The following is a 16,893-nucleotide window of genomic DNA, read 5'->3' on the forward strand; positions in this document are numbered from 1 at the left end:
GCTAAATAGTTTGCAATTTTTTTTTTTTAGTCCATAAAAGGATGGAAAAAAGAGAAATTAAAAGGCACAAACTTAGCTTTAATCTATTGCCGAGGTTCCAAAATCAAGGATGAAAAGTCAGAAAATTCCTAAAGTTAAGATTTTTCCTGCAATGCAAACTTGACCACATTGCACATACCGGGCTGGGGAAGATTAATCTCAGATGGTGCAGAGAGGTAGTTCCTGCTTGCCGAACTGGCATGTCCTCTGCCAGCAGGTCCTTCTGGATAGCACTGGCCCCTTGCAGTTGACTTCAGTGCAAAATAAGAGGCCTGGTTACAGCCCCTTTTAACAGTTTGGCCCTAAAAGGAAGCTGCTGTGCGGTCTTGTTTGTTGTATGTTATTAATACATCTCCCAACACATATAGGCTGTGCAATGAGGCAATGTTAATGCTATGAGACTACCTCGCCTGTGGGGTTTTTCTGACTACTGAGTGTTTGAGTTTGCAGCCTTAATGTTGTGTTAGTGTAATAGATGATGAGTTCAGTGCTCATGCTGGTGATGCCTGGAGCTGAAGTTCTCTGTGGGATGGAAGTGCTGAGAGTATCCCCTATGGCTGAGCGTACTGTGTGCTTTGCCCTACTAGTTCATGTTCCCCTCTGGCCAATGCATAAAAGTAGTATTGATGAGCCTACTGAAAAGGAGACATGCATTGTTGTCTTCACTTGAGGGAAGGTTACCACAATGTGGAGCAGGGAAAGGGTGAGAAAGAGACTAATGAAGTAAAAGGAGAATCCTGGAAGACAATACAAACTCACCACTAATATATACAGCGTACCTTCCTGGAAGCGGATTCAGCAGAGTGCTTATTCAATGGGACTCAAACACTTAGTGGGTGATGGCCTTTCAGAGGAAGACTGTGATCTAGACACCAATAAGACAATCAGAACATTTTATTTTCCTTTCTGGGTATTTGATTAACTGTCTGAGTTAAGCACTAATTTGACTATCTGGAATATGCTAGTACTTTAAGTGTGAATAAAGTTACTCCTTGCCTGGATATGCTTTTGATGTTGGAACTTTTCATGAGACACTGACCTGATTGGCAATTAAAATACTTCTGGAACAGTGATTTTCCTTTACTTTGCAGCTCAGCAGGCATTGCATCCAATGAGCTCTGCTCTGCTTAGCATTTGTAAAGATTGAACTCAGGGCTGCCTTTATTAGTGACTAAAGTTGAAATGTAATCTGGAAGGGCACTGGAAACAAATAATTTTTAATCCTGAGATGCTTAACATTCCTGCAAGAGCATCAGTTTTGTTTTGTCTGGTTGTTAAAACGTACATTTAAAGAACTTGTTTGGTTTTAAGAGGTCAAATTACGGTGTGTGTGTGTGTGCGTTCATTAAGGGCTGGGTTTTCAGAAATACTGAGGGCTGAGATTTCAGAAATGCTGAGCACCCCCAATTCTAACTGAAATCAGAGGGAACTGCAAGAGCTCAACCATTCCAAAAAATCAGATCCCAAGTATTTTTCCTCTTCCAAACCAAATGGAAGCCATTTTGAAAGCTGATGGAAGAATCCAGGTATGTAGGACACTCTAGGCAGCCAAGCTGTATTAAGACATTCAGAGTCCATCATTTTTTCCTTCATTTGGAATTCAGACAAATAGTTGCGGTTGGTGTCAAGATGAATCCTTTTGCCAACACTCATATATTCCATCATTTCAGTGATTCCAATACTCTATGATTCTAGACAGCTTCCTCAAAGTTGTAGAAGCATGACCCAGAGGTTGGAGGTGAGAAATTAAGTTTCTGGTATTCAAGCCTCTCTTCATTGGGCCCTAATCTCAAACTCTGGATGTTTATTTTTGTGTGACTGCTCATTTTCTCTCTTCAAGTGACGGCCTTGCATACTCTGTCACTGTCTTACTGAATCATAATGCTTCTACATGTTTGACTGGCCACCATACATACTGTGCTGTTCACAGAACTTAAAAAAAATGCTTTTTAGCCTTCAGTATGCATTACAACTTGGCGTATGCTCCGATACTGGTCTAACATACTGTGCAACAAGTGGCCCCTGTGAGAATACAGATCTGATATAGAATTGAAAGTCTTATATTTTAAATGAATTTTCTCTTGAGAGACTTTAAAGTAATTTCCTTCTATCATGGTGAAAAAATTCAGGAAGACAAGCTGTTTAACCTACAGCCCAGTTTCAATATTACTGTAAATTGTCATTTGCAAGAGAAGTGAGGGCATCACATTTATTTGTATTACATTTATTTTGTTGCTGGATGAACGATTGGATGAGTGACTGGTTTTGTTGCTAGGGTTATTTAATTTAATTTATTTATTTATTCCTGATCAATTATTTGTACAGGATTTTTGGTATTGAACTTTCTGTAACCTGGTGACATAATGTCTGGATGAAAGGTCTTATGATGACGAGACTATGCCTGCTTTCTTAAAAATGGTTTTATGTCTGGATTTTTGACTATTTTTTTTTTTGGTGGGGGGAAGTGGACTTTCAGTCTGCTGTATGTAAAGCCCCTAATACTTTTTAAATTCCTGGTTTAAATGAGACTTTTATAGAACTGACGGTAGCTAAGGTTGACCTAATTCAAACCTGATTGGACCAAGTTGCATGGATTCAAGGTAGGCCTTGCATCTGATTCGTCCAAAAATCTCAGAGGGAGGTGCTGCAAGGATGAATAAGTTTGCAATCAGGAGAAAGGCTGAGAAGCTTTACCTTTTGGGTCAACAAGCCATCTGAGGGAAGACTGAGGTTTATACCCAATGGACAGCCACCTTCTTAGAATCCTCTTTAGAATTTATAAGGACTAACTGTGTAACTAATTTGATGCTTTAACTCGCTTTATGATTTAAACTCCAATCCAGTGTTGGTTAATTTGGTTCTGATTTGATAGTTCTACAGCTTTATTTTTAGTTTAATATTAGTAATAATAGGTTAGCTTTGGTAATATGTTTTCTTGATTGTATTTTTGTTTACGAGTTTTAATACAATTTGTAAGATGACACTGAGTCACCTTTATTTCAACAGGAAACAGGAGTCCAGAACCTTTGAAGACCCGGGTAGATATCAGCAAATCAACTTAAAACCTAAGCAGCACATTTTCATCCCTGGCAATACACACAGTTAATCATTGGTCCTCACAATATCCAGCTTTAAAACCAGACATGTAACTGCAGAAGATGAGGCATTATCTCTTCCAAGGTATGGACACAGTGTGAGTCACAAAACATCAAGCGTAATTTTTTCTTATGAGTCACTGGATACATGTTCAATATTAAGAAATTTGTCACACGTGCTCATATCTGTAATAATATTAATTGGCGGAACCAGAGCAAACTCACTAATTTTTCCCCCTTCCATTATTTGAAACTCCCATTTGCAATCTTCATCATTGCTGTGGTAATTTTATTATAATCAGAAATCTGAACATCTTTGTAAAACAGCAAAATGGATGAGCAAGCTGTGAACTGTCTTCAAATGAAACAATGAGATACAGAACCAGAGGAAAAAAAATAATTAATTTTACAGAAATTGTCCAATGGAATCCAAAAATGACTGTTCGACTTAGATAGCAATCTCAGGGATATAGTGAGAATGGATTTGATTTGATATCATTTACCATATCTCCTTGCAATAAGCGCCTTGGAAGATGGTGTTATTTCTGTTGTTGTAGACTGCATCTTGGCCTCAAGAATATGCCATCAGTATTCTGGTATCTTGCTGTGGCACTAGTAGAGGTAGTGGTAGGGATAGAGGTGTGAATGTGTATTCTCAAAAGCACTCAATGTACACACCCAGATATGTATAATAATTATATATTACTATACAATATTTTGATTGAGTGGTTCTTCTACTCTTTTGCTTTGTATCTTCTCTAGTCTGGAAGATGAACATTGTAAGCCAATAAAAAATGCAGCATATTAAGCAAAGCAAAAGAACACCAACATACAATCTAGACTTCTCAGGCTCCTTTCTTGTGATAGGGATTACAATAAGAAAACAGAGTTGCACAGATATGACTCCCTAGTTGCCAAATAGGAAAATGCAACAAACATAACAGACTTTGTCGATCTCAATACTTGTCCACCTTGCGTGCTGAACTAGCAGTTGTACTTCATTGCTATTGGTCTTCATTTTTGGCTTTCAGTAATATATTACATGAGTAGAAGATATGATGACACATTTTCTTGTCATACAAAGTCCTGAACTGAGTTGAGCACCATGGTAAAAAATGATTGAGCAGATTGCTGAAGTGGAAAAAAGGCTGCATCTGTTTGCAGGAAGGCTGAGGCTGCTATTACTTAACTATGTTGCCTCTACTAGTTTTTAAGACCCGAGTATATTAATCCAAGTGCCAACACTCAGAATACTTAAATGATTTCCTGTTAATTTTCTTAACTGTTCTTTTTTCCCTAATTGCTTTGAAATGAAATCAGAAGAAATCAGGCTTCACCCAAACAAGAGACTTGCTGTGGAATGCATTGACCTGTGACCCTTTTACATAAATGAAAATAATAATGTTTCCATAAAAAGACCATCCACAATGAAAAATTCATCTGGAGAGAAGAGAGGAGTGATCTTCACTGTGCTAATAATTAATCATTACTTGATAAAAACTTCACTGTGTTTAGATTGTGCCTGACCACTGTATGAGTGAACAGTGTGTGTGTACATCCATGTGTTTGTCATTGCTTGGGTGTGTAAGGCATGTGTTGGTGTTTTGAAGTTTACTCCCCTTGTGCAGGCTCTGAGTCCTTCAAGATGTGTCCCCCTGAGGGTGCTCCAGTAGGTGCACATGTTCCCCCGCATCTTCAATCAGAGATTTTTGTTAACCGTGCCTGTTCTGCCCATGCACACTCGCTACACATCCTCGTGCCCTTTACCGAGGCTTATATAGAGGCTGCATGGATGAACTGCTCTCAGTTCCTTCACTACTGCCCACAGAGGCAACTCTGAAGCAGAGGGGAGAAGACCAGGAAGTGGTATACCCACAGGGACAAGCCTCTTGAAAAACTCCAAGTTACTGCACAAGGTAAGTAACCTCTGCATCTTCTTTGGGTAGTGTCCCTGTGGGTGTGCCATTTTAAGTGACTCCCAGCAACAATCCTTTAAGGAGGTGGGAGTTTTGGAACAAAGCCCATCACTGAAGAAAGAACTGCATTGTCTACTGCCACAGCTGATCTTGCAGTGTGAATTAGGGCATAGTGGTCACAAAATGTGTGCATCAAGGACTGAATATCTTTGAGTAGAGCTAGATCATAGACTGTAGTAGTGTGTGCAGTCCCTCTTGGGGAGGTGTAACCTCAACAAAACCATAACAGGCAATATTACATCCAGAGATCCACTTAGCAAATCTCTGAGTGCCGATGGACACTCCTTTATTTAAATCCGAAATAGGAACAAAGAGTCTAGAAGTTTTCATGAAAAGTCTAGTCCTGTCCAAGTAAAAGGCTTACACTCTCCTAATATCTAGTGCATGAAAAGCAGACTCTTGTGCAGATTGATGTGGCTTAGGGAAAAAAAGAAAGGCCAATAGTTTGGTTGATGTGAAATTCAGAGGATACCTTAGGTAAGAACTTTGGATGACATGGTAAAGATACCTTCTCCTTGGAGGACCAAGTAAAGGGAGGGTCTGCCATCTCTCCAATCTTTTGAGCAGAAGTGACGGCTGTCAAAAAGAGTGTCTTCCGAGACAGATGTAGCAGTGAACAATGTAGCTAATGGCTCACAAGTTGCTTCATGAGTTCGTTAAGAACCAGATTAAGATCACCAAGTGGTGTAGAGGCTCTCATCTGCAGAAAAATATTGATAAGCCTTTTTAGGAATGTCGCTGTGAGAAACTTCCTACTGGCACAGGAAAACTGTTATTGAGGCTAAATGAACCTTGATGGAACTCATAGGCCTAAATTTTTCAATTCTAACAGGCAATCCAAGTTAGAGAGAAGAGATGCCTGGACAGGAGAAAGATGGCATTGGTTACACCAAAGGTTATATCTTCTCCATTTCTGAAGGTAAGTACATCTAGTAGATTCCTTTCTGCTATTTAACAGTATTTTTCTACTTCCAACGAGCATGTGGTCTCTAGTCCTGAGAACATTGAGGAACCAACCTTGTAGCCTCAGGAAGTTCAGACTGGGGTGCAGTGTCTGACTCACCTCCTGAGAAAACAGTTGAAGTTTGATTGGGAGCTGCCATGGAGGGCGAGAGGTGAGTTTGATGAGATAAGGAAACCAAACTTGTCTTGGCCAAGTAGGGAAAATCAAAATGACTTTGGCTTGGTCCTCACTGCTCTTGAGAAGGACCTTTAAGAGCAAGGAGTTGGAGAATAGGCATAGAAAAGACCCTTTCCCTATGTTATGAGGAAAATATCTCCTAGAGATTGGGGATTGAATTCCACTCTGAAACAGAATTTCCTGCACTTTGTGTTTGCTGCTGTGGCAAAAAGGTCGATCTCTGGAAATACCCAAGCTAGGAATATTTTTTTGCGGACTCAAGAGTCCAACTCTCATTAGTAATTTAGGTAGAAGTGTCTGCTCAGGTCATCCGCAAAGGTGTTTTATATACCCAGGAGATAAGAAGCCAAGACAACTATCCAATTGGCTATGCACCAGTTCCAAAGCTTTATCACTTCAGTGCAGTGAGGAGAAATGTGTTCTACCCTGACGATTGTAACAATACATGAACCTATATTGTCTGTCATGATCTTGATGGACTTGTGTTTGAATAAGGGAAGAAAGAACAAGTAAGCATTTCTGACCACCATTAATTCCAACAGACTGATGTGCAAGTTCTGTTCCTGTTGTCACAATTTGCCTTGGACTGTGTGAGGACCCAAATATGCGCCCCATCCCAAGAAGGAAGTATCCAATGTTAATATCATATAGGGGGATTCAGGCTGCACGGGATTCCTGCATAAACTTTGGATGGCTTCATCTACCAAGTGAGTGACTGTAGGATCTGACTGGGTACAGACATCTACTTGTTGAGACTATTTGTTGGGTACATAAACAGTCCTGAGCCATCCATGAAGACACCGAAGATGCAACCTGGCCTTCTGTGTCACAAAAACACAAGCTGCTGTGTGCCACAGCAATTGCAGATACGTCCTTGCTGGAACTTGAGGGTGCGGCTGCACCCTTTGTATAAGGTTCTTTAGAGCAAGGAACCTGTGGTGACTGAAACAAGTTCTACCTGTTACTGAATCCAGAAGAGCTCCTATAAAGAGAATACATGGTGTAGAGGTCAAGGTCGATTTCCCAAGATTTATTGGCAAGTCTGGACTTCAGAATAGTGAAACAGTTGTTTGAACTGTCAACCATACCTCCTTATATGACCAGCGCTTGAGAAGCCAGTTGCTGAAGTAGGGAAAGATAGTTATTCCTACATGATGGAGGGAGGCAGTTATGACCAGCATGATTTTTGAGAACAACCTTGGGGTGGATGACAGGCCAAAGGGTAGGAGCTGGTACTGGCAACGATTGTGATTGAAAGTGAAACACAGAAATCCTTTGTGAGAAGGATGAATCGCTATGTGGAAGTAAAAAGAAAAGGAGTACTTGTGGCACCTTAGAGACTAACCCATTTATTTGAGCATAAGCTTTCGTGAGCTACAGCTCACTTCATCAGATGCATTCACATCTTTCAAGTTGAAGATTGCAAACCAGTCCCCTAATTCCAGGGAGGGAATGGTAGCTGCTAAGGACACCATCCTGAATTTCCATGGTTTCAGTGGTTTGAGGGCTTTATGCTTCCCTTTTGTCCCTTTTCACACCTTAATGTACCTTAAGTGCTGACTTGAAAACCCAAATGTAGAACTGGGTTCTGCAAATGGGGCACACACATGGGAAAATTGCTTTCTTCATACGGCAACCTCTCAATGTAGTACCAAAAACTGTGTTTTTTTCAATTTAAAAATCCACTCAGAAATGTATATTGCTACATGATCAGTCATGGAAAGGTTTATCTAGCTTATAAACACTATTCCCAGAAATGTACAGCATTTGTACACTACATACTTAGGACAGTAACTGAACAAAGAATCCATAATCAGGGAAGTACTACCTTCAGGGCACTAATCATACTAATGGGCAAACAATAAGCATTTGTGTCACTGTAATTATAAGAAAAAATAAGTTGACTCAGTGAACAGTACTTCTTCCCCTATCAAAATCTGTCACTTCATAAGATGCTGTTTCTCCAGCCCCCTAATGGTCATGACAGTTTAGAGATACACTTTTGAGTGTGGAAATTAGTGGGAGCTTTTTGCAATGCTGGTTTTGAGAAAGTCAGTATCAAATGTGTGGTTTTCTTTGTATTTCCCTCTTAACAGCACAGGTCAGAGTTTTGTTAGCTCTGAAACTTTTTTTTGCTTATTTGTTTTTGAAGTTAAATAAACAGACAGGCAAGTCAGTGCCTTATTACTGCTAGAAGTTGTAATATTTTCTTTTCAGTGATGTCCAAACAAATTAACTGTTAAAAATTAACTGCAGGGTAGCACAGTAGGAAGTGGAATTTAGCAAGCTGAAGATCAAAAGGAAGTAAGTGCCAGAGCTCTGGCCTAGATGCCAGTAAAAACTGATTGGACTTAGTAAGTTTAATGAAAAAGGGAGTTGTACCGTGTGTGAGATGCACCCCCGTTGATTTTTTAAAAAATATGGGAGCACATAGTTCCTGCTGATGTCCATTCACTATGCCCATGAATACATAAATATAAATTGAGTGTTTCACTTTTCTTTTTTAAACCAACACTTATCTGCAATTTATAGTCAAGCATGCTAGCTGGAGTTACACACACAAAAATTGCTAGCAACTGCTATTTTTCACTCACCTGAAATGTTCACTCTTACCATTTTTTCTCCACCGAGAAGAAAAAATGCCTTGAAAATTTTGTTGCAATAACTTCCAGGCTCAACAAAGTTTGGAAGCGGCTTTTAGGAACCCAATAACTCACTCCATATCTCTGTATATTTGTCAGATCTTTCTCCTATATGCTTTCTCCTACATACTTTTTTGAAAAATCCCAGCTGTTAAATGCATTGGTGAATTGTTAGTTACTGGTATTTCGTCAGGTGACTCTTGACTCTTCCCAAGGTATTGACAGTTACCTTCCATTTTATCAAAAGTTCCCAAGAGGTGGTATAATACATTTATCTAAATATACAGAACAGCATTTCTCTGTGCTACAGCTTTCAGACAAGCTGTTCCTTAGTTGGTCTTCTTTAAATGTTACACTGATTTGTTCTTTGGATTCCAAATACATCAAGGAGCAGTGTGTGCAATATTTTTTCTTATGGTGTCTAATAACTTGACCTGTACTATTTCCTATCCTTTTAATTGTTATACAAGTCCCTTCCCTTTCTGTCAGATATCAATTTAAAGAGATGGTGCTGACCATCCTTCTGTAAAATCACTCGTTCTCTGTGTGTTTGTATATGTAGCTGCTAGAGTGTTTCACGGTGATTAATGCAATCCAAAGTTTACGGTGTCAATGCAGCTCAGGTAAAGGCAACCTCCTGCCGTCTCTGTCCCAGATCACTCAGATATCTCTTCACTCTCAGAGCCTATTTTATGATTATATCATTAGTATATCTGTTCAGCTGCCTCAATGCTGCATTGTAATCTGTGTTTTATATCTCCCTGTCACTCCCCAAAAGACTGAAGTGTCATACATGTGATTGGTCAATAAAATAGGCTGAGATTTTCAAGGGAACCTAAGGGAATTAGGTACTTAACTGCCATTATAGAATGTTATGAGAGTTTGGCACTTTAGCTCCCTTTGGAAATCCCAGCATAAACAAGTGTAAGCACACCTTTTGGGATTCTTGAGCCTTGCTTGATAGATATAATACAGGAACATTAAAACAGTCCAGAGCAGTCACTAGAATCCAGCTGGGTGGTCTCTTGCCAGATACACGTTATACATCAGTGTAAATCAGGCCTCTGTCACAAGACACAGATTAGTTTGATACAGTTCAATCTTCGGAATAGAGCCCATGTCAGGTTACCTGTCATGTTAGCATCCTTTTGACAGACATCATCACTTATCAACATCGCCTAAAGTTATGGTCTTGTTCTGGAAAATGTTAAGAGCCTTATTATAGTAATCTGTTGAACTTGGACCTCTCTGACCTCTCCCTTAACTCCGAACATCAGAACAGTATTAAACAGAGTGAACTCGCATCCAAATTGAAAATTAGGAAAATTTAAGATTACATGACTCATCTAGTCCAGGTGATGAACCTGTAAAGCAGGGGCTTCAGTGACAGGTAGCTGCTGAGGGCCACATTGTATCCTTACACCATAATGGCTTCAATAGTACAACTGATGGCAGAATTCGGCCCTTAGTTGATACTGGTAAAAATTTCAAAGGTGCCTAAGTCCCACTGAAAGTCAATGGCTCCTAAGTAATTTTAGGTGCTTTTGAAAATTTTACCCTACACCTTCCTTTTAAAGTTACAACTCATGACAAAAGTCACTCACTCAAGGCAAATATTTTCTTGTGTGTGCAAATTCATTGTACATTAAAGTACATTATAATCCATTTATTATTATTTGTATTGCAGTAGTGCCTAGGGAACCCAATCATGGATCAGGGCTCCATTAAACAAAAACAGAACAAAAAGATGTTTGATTTCACATTTTCGAAGCAAAGTCAGATAATGTGGATACTTTCTGACTCCTCTATAAAAGCCTGATCCTGCTGTTAAGGGTCACATTAAATTATCAGTCTCCTGTAATGACATCAGGATCAGCCCTTAAACTTTTTTTCCCATTTTGAAACATTTTAAGCCTTTGATTGAACAAAAATCTCTAATGTGCAATACAATTTAAAGGGCAAATTCTTCTCTGCCAGTCAGGGCATATGTGTGAAATTTGTTTTAATTTTTATCCAGGTCAGCTATGTAAATTGCATTACCATGCAAATTACAATGACCACAAATTAGTCAGACAGGAAGAAAGTGCAAGTAGAAATCCCCAAGGACTATGTTGAGAGAAAGCATTGGCAGGATGGATCACTAATGAAGGGGAAGGATATAACTGAAAATACTCACGTGAAGACAAAATACTCCTACACGTTCTTACACAAGCATTGACCATCCAAAATCAACAGTATAAAACGGATGTCAAACAAGTTTCATTATTCACGTTATATTTCAATCCTTAATTTTTGTAGCTAGCCTTGCCCCATCAATCCCCCTGTCCCCATATGGTAGCTTTAACACTGCCAAGAGATAACAATTCTATGAAATATATAACTGCACTATCTTGGCTAGCCCTTAAACACCATTTCTTATCCTGATTTCCTTAGGGACAAGTTTTGTGTGCAAGGGCCAAAGGGCCCTCTTGTAGCAGAATCTGTGTGCAAGGGGTTGGGCAGGGTTTGGAGAGCCCTCACAGAAATCAATGGGTCTGCACACTTGTGTAATGTAAGCAGAATGTGGTGATTTAGCAAGGATATTGTGCACCAACAGATACAACCCGTTCTCCTTACTCATGTTAATAGTCTCACTGAAGTCAATGGAACTACTTACACGAGTAGGACAGAGCCACAGATAAGGCTCAATAAGTTTCCTATTGAAAAGAGTGGCAAAACTCCCATTGACTTTACTGGGAGCAGGCCCATATTGTCTTCAGTTAATGCATAACATTCCCAACAATATCAATGGGGATGCCACTACAGACTGGGTGCAGCTTTTGGTTCAAACAACTCAAATCACTTGTACTTTTACTTATATGCATCCAAAAAGAATTTACAAAAGAGAAGTGGCAAGAACAAACACACTTTAATTTTGTACTATCTTATTACAGCCTTTTAGAAAGATGAATTGTGCTCCCTTTTCTATATTTGTTACATTCTTTGTCATGAGAAACAACACATAATCTCAGTGGATGATAAAGTCTGTGCTGTGGCAAAGTAACATGAAAAATAAAGATACTCATATTTATTAGTACTGCACAGAATTCCTAGACTTAACAGCTGTTTTATAACGTATTACCCTAACAACCACTATAAGTTTCTGACACTTTCAAAAGGCAGCTAAGAAACTTGCAGATAATTAATGTCTCACTGGATTTTCCAGTGTATAGAAATTAAAAGCATTGCTAGCACAATGTATAAAGAAAATGGTTTTACTGTGAAACTAATCCTACTATTTAGGAATGTGGAAGGCAATTTTTGTTAGCAGATAAAGCAACCACTTAATATCCTGTAATCAAACAGGATAAAACAAGATTTCCTATTACCTTTTAGCCAGCTAGGAAGGATTTACCTTTCACTGTGAAAACAAACCACATAGCTTCAGTAATGGAGGAAGCAAATTAAGTATTAACTAAAGCAAACTTTATTTATTTCCTTGGATCTAGAGTCCAACAGGAGGCACTGAACCGATGGAGCTAAAATACCAATCACAGCACAGGTACTCAATTGCTTGAATTTTTGGGGTTCCTTATTGTGAAAGGAAGTTTGTTGCATGTCTATCTCATAGAATAATTCCCCCACAGGTCAGCAGTGATATAGATCTTTTTATTAATTATTACTAGCAGATACAAAATCTACCTTATTCTTGAGTGAAAACTGTGGTAAAACTGGGGATAGGTAAGAAATATTAATCCATCATCATTGGTGTTATTACTACTATATCCTGGACATCCTTGGATGCTACATGCTCTCTCGGAGCCTGATCTTGGAAAGTACTCAACACTCTCAGCCCCCATTGACACATATGGGAGCTAAAACCCTCTCAGGAGGCATTCAACAGCCTTACAGGATCTGTTACATTCATGAAAATGAAAAATGAAAATCAAACACAAAAAAGTCAAACATAAAAAATAAAAGTCACATTTATTTAAATAAAAATATACACACAGTGTACAATGGATATGGCTTACATACAGCAACCAAACAAAAATGGTAGTTCCTGAAGTACAAAGATAGAAGGAGCTGGGGCAGCCTACCTGTGCTTCAGTTTCTCTGAATAAATACACATTGTGGGCTAAAGCTTGTTAGTCTTGCTCGTACAAGTAGTCACACTGACTAAAGAGAGCAGGATTTGGCCATTACAGTTACACAGGAATAGCTACACAAAAGGAAAACAAGTACCACAGTAACCCTATGATTGTACAATTAACTTTCACAAAAATTTGAACGTCAGGCTCCTCTTCATCTAATTTTAAAGCACACAAGGTAAAACTATATGCATGCAAATTGGGAAAAGTACAACCACCACCACCCGGATGCTAATTCTCTCTCATGCTAAGGGAAGGCAATCTGAGCTGCACTGTCGCCCCCCACCCCACCCCCACTGCATTACCTTGCCCCTGTCCCCATTCTTCGCTCCCTGCCCTCACATACTTCTGGTGTTTTGTGTGTGTGCTCTTTGGAATTTGGGTATGTGATTTCACAAACAGGGGTTTTTTAAGGTCCTGATTCTCAAGCTTGTGTGGGTGAATGCAATTTTTCAGTCTTGGATTTTTGGTAATATACTATAGCTTCCTTTTAATTTGCTACATTACTTATTCAGAAGATTGTGTTTGGCGAAAGGGAAAAATAAAGGAAGGTATTTTAGAATTTATGACCGTTTTAGAGCATATGCTGCATTGTCTAGGAACACACAAAGCAAATAACAGTCGATGCATTAATCAGTGGTTCTCAAACGTTTGCATTAGTGACCCCTTTCACACAGAAAGCCTCTGAATGTGTCCTCCCTTCTGAATTAGAAACACTTCTTTATATTTAATGCTATTATAAATGCTGGACGTGAAGCAGGTTTGGGGGTGGAAGCTGACAGCTCATGGCCCCCATGTAATAACTTCGTGACCTCCTGAGTGGTCACAACCCCCTGTTTGAGAATCTCTGTTATATGATTAAAGAAAAACAGAATACTAATCAATACTCTAGGCTACTGAAAAACCATTTCTCTTATATATGAGGAAGCAATTTTGCGATGATTTTTAAAATATTTGCTCTTCCAGATCCATTTGATTTTTCCCTTTTAAACAATAATAAATTATTTAAAGCTTCTTTTTTCTGCAATTGGAAACACCTGCTTGAACGCACAGCTCTTTTTAAAAACCACAAAGTAACAAAAGGCAAGATGCAATACATATCTCATGGCAATGCCAATACAACATGCTCTCTCTTTATGGCAAAAAAGCATAAATATAGAAACTAATGGGTTTAAGTTCACAGCAGAGTCACCTGATGGGAAATAATTCTAAAATTGCCTCAACCAAGTAACTTTTTTATATTGAATTTTTTCAGTGTAATCTTTAACAATTACACCGTATGATGTTAAATACGTTTACCACTTTGAAAGAACTGATCTCAGAATTTCTCAAACCATCTCTTACAACTGAAAATAAAAATCAACTTATTTCCTGAAGTATAATAAGAGTCATACTATATGCCGACAAATGTAAACACATGATGTTCTGCTCTTCTTCGCAGCCAGGCACCTAAAACATCAGTGGTGATTTAGAATATTGCCAGCCAGGCTTTAATTTGCTTAAAATAACAATTTTGGTTTGGATTGATTTGTATGGATTTAAAGAGAGCCCTATATATATATATATATATATATATATAAAATTGTTTCCTGCTTACAATTGAAGCCAAAAATCTGGACATTAAAATTCATAGTGCAAAGAACTTTTACTGATGCTCCTTTTGTTGGCTTCAGCCTGCTCTTTAGACTGCTGGTTCATTACAGTACATGTGTTGGTAATGTTTCATCAACATACACACAGCATCATATAGACATAATGAGATAATGGAATTAGAAATGTTCTCTACGTTCTAATCATTTCATAAAAGCTAAACTATAAACAATAAATATTAAAAGTATGTTCTTACCAAACTCCCTGAAAGAAGATCGCAGAAGAAAAAAACCTGCCTGAATGACAATACGTCAGTCCTATGCATATATTGAAGAATAGAAGTTTTACGGATATCACTGAGAAAATATTATATTAAGGTTGCATTTAGCTTTTCCCTTTTCTTACAATTTAAACTGGTTTGCTACTTCCATGCTAACCTATGGTACAAAAATTACATAAGTAAATAACAGTGCGCTATGCAAACATTCAACGTGGGTAGCACTTTTGCTCAAGTTTCACTGAGTCAAATCCTGTTGATCTTATTCAAGCAAGGACTGTAGTACCAGTGACTTCAGCGGGACTATTCACATGAGTAAGGCAAGCAGAATTTGGCCTTAAATGCCAGCTACACATTAAACATGGCTGTTTTCTATCCCTTGAAAGACTGGCTCTCAAAATAGAAGCTTTCATTCCTTACAAACGTTTTTACAGTGCAAAGTCTGAACATTGTAGTGACTCTGCCATTAAGATAAGTCAGTTCTCTTCAATAACACATTAGCAAATGGTACAGTTTGCTCATGAAAATCAATTTGCTCAGAATTACTCCTCCAATATGCATTCGGAGCCCTCTGTTAACCCTTTAAGTGGTGTGCAGGGCTTTGGAAAGGCCCTCCGTTCTGGGTTGGTATGTTATAGTTGGTAACAGCAGCAAAGGATTATTTGCATTCATAAAAATCCAGGTTGAAGAATATTTAGTTTTGCATCCATGCTTAGCTGACAACTCAGTTTTGGAGACAGATCCTCAGCTTTTGTAAATTGTCATAGGTCCATTGCACTCAATGAGCCTGTAACAATTCACACCAGGTCAGGATCTACCCTGTGGAATCTAAATCAGAGGAAATATTTCAACAGAAAAGGGGTTTTCAGCACTGAAGTAGCAATGTGTATGCTGATATACTTGAAGTTGTGCCAGCATGTTTTCTGTGGGTCTTTGAATCTGTAAATATTTGTTCCAATCAAAAACTTGTCATCCAAAGCTTCTGCTTTGCCTAAAAAAACCAACATTTTTTAAAGACCTAAACACCACTGTGCCCAGTTCTGTTTCACTGTGGACTACTGCGTGGTTTTTAAAAAAATATTTGGGGAAGCAAACTGGTAACAATTTAAAAATAACAATTGTGGGTGATTTTCAAGGTTAAAAAGTATGTAAAAATAGTGTTTATTACAGCAATTTAAGCCCTTGTTTGCACATGATTCATATAGCTTCACTGTTTAAAATGACATAATTAAACACAATATGATCATGGTGCAGTAGTAATTCAGAGCCCAAATGTTTTTAAAAGGTCACAACATTATGATTTAAAATCTAGAGACAAAGATCTTGAAACATTCCTTTCCCTTTCTATCGAATTTATTATGGATTAAAGTCAGTGGGGTTTTACGTAAATTACTCTAAAACCTATAGAATTTAACAGAGAATGATACCCCTGCCATAGAAATTTGCAGATTGGTTTAAAAATACTATAAAAAGTTTATATTTTCTCGGAAGTTCTATAGGATTATTTTACAGAGAAATGCAGGCTCAAGCCCCTAATGTATACATTCAGTAACTTTTTTTTTAAACTGTAAACATGACCAAAAGAATGTTGAGATCACAGCAAATGTGGCAGCTAGACTGACAGGATAGATTGTGACATACCTAGGAAGACTTTGGTTCAATAAATATGAATTAAGACTTTCTATGAGTCCGTTCTATAATGGTTAAAAATCCATATACAAATACAGATTTATAAATTAGAATGCAATGGCTAACTCCATTAGTAAATTATATAGTATGGAAAGGAATGCAAGACCTTCAGTTCACATCTGTCTGATTTTATCTCCGTAGTGTATTTATGGAAGATGCTGTGACAACTGCAAAAGGCTCGTTGTGGTCTATTGGGTATTTAATATATAATAAAAGAAAAATCTAAATACATATCCAATGATCAAACAAGACAGTGCCAAAGAAGTCATATGTATGAGTAAATCATAAAAGTACCAAAATATTATTTAAATGTC

This window comes from Eretmochelys imbricata, chromosome 4, assembly GCF_965152235.1.
Source record: "Eretmochelys imbricata isolate rEreImb1 chromosome 4, rEreImb1.hap1, whole genome shotgun sequence".
NCBI classification, from domain to species: domain Eukaryota; kingdom Metazoa; phylum Chordata; order Testudines; family Cheloniidae; genus Eretmochelys; species Eretmochelys imbricata.